Consider the following 4,855-nt stretch of genomic DNA (forward strand, 5'->3'; position numbering starts at 1 on the left):
GAAAAAGGAAGAAGGGAGAGCGAGCTCGGATTGCCGTCTGCCTAGGTCCAATGTGGGGCAGGGAGCAGACTGCACTCCTCAAGGCTCTAGAGTGCTGGTGGGTTCCTGACTCTGTGTAGACAGGACCGTGTGTGCAACCCAGTGTCGCAGAACAGAAATGCACAAATGCTGCCTATGACCAGTGCCTCAGTGATGCTGCATGCCTGGGAAAGGCACCCACAGCCTCTCTTTCCACACAGCACGCATGCTGTGCACTCACCCACAGTGGCACGTGCCTGCACGCACATACTCTTAGAAGCCTGCGTGAGAGAGAACATGAGCCTTCATTACTCCAGACACCAAGGCAAGCTCTAAGCCTCATCATCCCCCGAGTCTGCAGTTTATGCACGGCTCAGAGACCCCAGCCAAGGTGGCCAAAACATAGCCATGTGTTGCTCCTTAAGCCATGTCCTCTGCTGAGGGTCTGCGTCAACCCAGAGGAGGGGCCCTCAGACTCCCTCACCTGCCGGGAGGCCCTGTGGCTCCTGGTGTCCAGTGGGCTCAGCATCAGCTCCTGGAGGGAGCCACTACCTGCCTACTGCCCACTGCATTCCACTCCACACACATTTGGGGGTCTAGTGCTCTGTGCAAGGCACTCCATGTCGTCATTATGAAGGAGGACCAGCCAGAGTCCCCACCCCCAGACCCCTGCCCCAAGATAGGCTGGCACAGAAGAAGATGCCTGCACAATTAGCCATTGCAGGACTGGACTAGGCTGCGTGTGGGCATGAGCCACACAGGAGGGATAATTCTCTCTTCCTCCTGGGGCCTGGGGGCCTTCGCAGAGAACAGGACAGGGGGCTTTTGCCTGGGCCCTGAATAATGAACAGATCTCCCCAGGTCAAAGAGGAACTTCTCAGGTAGGGAACTGGCCTGCATGAAAGTGCTGTATTGGGAAGCGGGACAGGGGCTCATGGTGAGAACTCAGATCTTGCCAGCAGACGGACGGGAGCTCAAGCCTGCCTGACTGGCCTCCGGCTCTGTGGCTCTTGCCTGAAGGACAAGTGATTTTGAATTATCTACCTCTCTTCTTACCCCACACGGCAGGAAAATGTCTTTGCATCTTGAAAGATCTGGACTCCTTCTGCCTTCTGAGCATCTGTGAGATGGAGATACTAATAGGGCCTTCCCCATAGAGATGTTCTGAAGATCAAATGAGAGACCTCATGGAAAGCTGTTAGCACAGAGCTGAGTAAGTAAGCATTGTCATTAGTTATTATTATCCTATTTTATAGGCTACCACAGTGATTCTCAACCAATTTTACCCCTCAGAGGTCATTTGGCAGTGGCTGGAGACATATTTGGTTGTCTCAGCTTGCAGGAGTGGGAGGAGGCTGCTCCCGGTCCCTGGTGGGTAGGGCCAGGGTGCTGCTAAGCACCCACCTTGCACAGGGCAGCCCCCGCAGCAGAGCAGAGCCCACCCAGAATGCAGAGAGCACAGAGCTGAGAAGGCCTGGGCTGGGGAGTTTCACCTTCTCCTGAAGACAGTGCAGTGACCATGATTTTCAAGCAGGGAATGACGTCATAAAATCTAAGTTTCAGAAAGAAAAATCTGGCAATGTTGTGACATGTCTAGAAAGCTCAGCCAGGGGCACTGCAGACCTGCAGATGAGACTGGGGGGAAGGAGGGCTGGGTCTGCAGCAAGACCATGAGGCCGCACATTCCAGGGTCTTGGCAAGAAGAGAGCAGGAGAACCTGCTGAGGTCTAGAGGAAGGAAGGGACAGGCCTGGGGCCACTGGGGGACTCTAAAGTTTCCAGCCTGTGGGCCTGAGCAGATGGTAATGCCGCCTTTCAATAGCACAGGGGAGAAGACTCCATTTGGGACTGTGTCCTCCAGGGCCCCAGGTTGGGGGAAGCTCCTCCACCAACCTTCACGTGAGCCATGCCCCTCCAGTCCACCTGCTCCCACTCAAGGGGGACCACCCTTCAAGAGACCCTCACCCTGCCCATCAGTGCCCAAGAGAGGCGGGCATCCAACGGCACCATCTCTCCCTCCTTTCCCTTGCAGCTCCCTCTGAAGGAAGACCAGTGAGGCCCGGAAGATGGCCTCCTGAGGCCAAGCCACTGAGCTGCAGGACAAAGATGATCTTTCTGGGCTCCTGATATCCAGACCCCGTCTCATCTTTCAGCATGTTCAGAGTATCTGTGGCTGCTGTGGGCAGAGAGGAGGTACCGGGGAGGTCCTGGCAGACTTATCTACCAGCAGAGAGACTGAGCCTCCATGCCACCCCAACTCCCGCTGCCCTTTTGACTGAGCTCTGAACACAAGTTAGAGGAGCTGGGGGAAGCTCCAAGCAGTCAGTACATGAGCCGGTGAGCATGCGACGTGTCCCGTCTGGTGCTCAGCACTGCAGGGGACATCCCCACAAATATCACAGCTCGAATTCTCCGGTTGGGAAGGCAAGACTCACAGACAGAGAACAGTAGAAAAGTCTTCAAGAGGCCCCTGGCGTAGTCTGAGGAGCCCTGGACAGAGGTAAGACCAGAGTTCTATCCCCAGGCCTTGGGCCTGAAGCAGGTGCCTGTACCTCCAAAAGCTCCAGCCACACCAAGTTCTAGACAACTTCTCATTGCCTGGATTGTGGGTGGCACATCTGATCGGTGGGGACTGACGCCTGGAGCACTGTGCTGAGGAGGACTCTGAGGCAGCAGCAAGCCTGGCAGGACTGTGGTGGCCAACCAGTGAGGCGGACGGTAGGTGCCACCGGGATGTCACAGGGATGTACCTTCCACTTGTTAACCCTTCTGGTTAAGAGCAACTCACTGGGGCCATTTCTAAGGACCCCTCCAGCTCCCAAATGGGAGAATTCTGTGATGGAAATGTTGCATTTCAAGGCACTGGCTGGAGCACAATGAGGCAAAGCAGGAAGAGATCTGTGTGGGCTGGGATGATCAAGGAAGGCTTTGGGAAGGAGGCGGCACTTTAGTGCGGCCTCAAGGTGGGGGAGTGTGAGTAGCTGTACCGGAGGTGGGAGGACGTTTATGTGCATAAAACTGGGGCTGAGCATGGGCTGTTCTTGGTACAGGAGGGAGGCGGCTAGCATCGCTGGAATGTGCTGTCTGTGTTTAGGGCAAGTATGATTACATACGTGAGAGCACACAGTCTGAGAGCTTCCCACATGGAAAGCCACAGAGCAAAGATGACGTTCCATGCATGCTGGCTTCCAGTCCTCACAGCTCCTCTCCAAGGTAAACGCTCTTCCCAGCCTTCCCTAGCATTCTGTGAGTTGCTCAGGGCCACCGCTGGCAGGTGCGAATCCTGCGTTCAGCCTGGGCAGTGCGGTTCTGATGGCTTCGGGCATAACTTCTCTGCCCTGGTGCCTTCTCTACTCTTAGAAGCTGACCAGTAAGGAAACCCAGCAATGCAGTTGAGACACCATGGCCGGATTTGTGGATTCTAGGGACGAGGAAGAGGCAGGAACAGCTGTAGACTGAGGAAGGAGGGCCTTGCTTGAGTCATCAATCACACAAACAGATCCAAGCCAAGAAGAGGGCAAGGTGGACGTAGATCAAAGATAGGCGATAAGTGCCATGGGCTAGGGCTTGTTTTAGACTTTCCTCAAGTCCTACATAATCTACTGGAAACAACAAAAATTGTCCCAACACTATGGGAATAGGCAAGAAGCTGTGGGAGGGCATGACATTCCAGGGACGTGGGGCTCAGCCTGTGAGGATGGGAATAGAGCCTGCCATGGTCTTAACACAAGCCCAGAGGCAGAAGGCAACTGCCTAAATAAAGATCTCATTTCAGACAAAGCTTAACCCTGCCTTTGCCCAGGGCTGCAGCCTCCAGCCGTCTCCACGCTGTCCCTGCCTGGCACCTGGTGGTGCGCTGGGGAACTTTGCTGTTTCTCCCTCATTTCCCAGCCCTCTCTCCTTCCTTCCTTCCTTACTGGGTTCATGGACAGCTCCAGCCTCCACTCAGCTTGGCCTCTCAATTCCATGGCCAGAAGGTCCTGTTGTGCACCGCCCTGCCCCCAGGCCCCTATGTCTCATCTTGCTTTCTTCACCTCTCCCACCACCTTTGTCCCCACCCATCCGGAGATGGATCTGAAACCAGCCCCGGTATGAAACTCTCCAGCCTCTCTCCCAAACATCCTCGCGTCCCTGCCCCGCTTGCTCTGGTCCCACTCCATCTCAAGCGCCCTCTGTGGTCCTCCCTTCTGGTTTCTCCCTCTGGCCTCCAGGAGGCCTCTGGTGTCCGCACAACTTCCTGACATGGAGGAAGGACCAGAGCTGTAACGTGGGGCTGGAAGGTCGCAGAACCACCAGTTCGTCCTGCCCTGCCGACCTGTCCTTGTGAAGCTCTCCCTCCTGCTGTTCAGTCTGTGCTCGATGACTAGAGGCCTGATTCTGAAACTCTCTTTTGGGGCCACTGGGTCAGGCAGCCCTCCTCACTGTCAGGAAATATATCCGCATTTCTTACCTTAATTTCTCAACTGCATCTGTTCTTTCTTGTTCTGGGAAGTCATCCGGTGTGATGCTGCAGCCATGCTACTCCTTAGCGCTCTGCTTCCCAACCAAAACAATGCTCCTTCTCAGCTTTTCCAAAGCTTCCGGCCCCAGCAGTTCTTGGACCTGGGGTACTTTCCTCCCTGCAAGCAACAAAGGAGGACAAGCCCCAGCTTCTCTAAGATACCTTCGGCTGCCTGGAAGAGGCCTGTGGAAGGCCCCACAACTCTCCACAGACCTCGGGGCGTTGCTGTTTCTTCTCAGTGGCCCTGGTCTCCTCAGCCAGGTGAGTCACCATCATCCTTGCTCCTCCCAGACCCTAAACCTCTCCTTTCCCATCCTTCCTTCTCTTTGTATCTCTT

General features: G+C 55.3%; 1 long non-coding RNA gene across 1 annotated transcript; it reads left to right on the forward strand.

The window, feature by feature from the left end:
• Positions 1 to 1,073: 1,073 nt before the first annotated feature.
• Positions 1,074 to 3,797, forward strand: LOC106993549 (uncharacterized). Its single transcript, XR_003722863.2, has 2 exons — positions 1,074 to 1,231; positions 2,050 to 3,797. It is a non-coding gene; the product is annotated as an uncharacterized LOC106993549 (long non-coding RNA).
• The last annotated feature ends 1,058 nt before the right edge of the window (positions 3,798 to 4,855 follow it).

The sequence above is a fragment of the Macaca mulatta genome, chromosome 14 (assembly GCF_049350105.2).
Source record: "Macaca mulatta isolate MMU2019108-1 chromosome 14, T2T-MMU8v2.0, whole genome shotgun sequence".
NCBI classification, from domain to species: Eukaryota; Metazoa; Chordata; class Mammalia; order Primates; family Cercopithecidae; genus Macaca; species Macaca mulatta.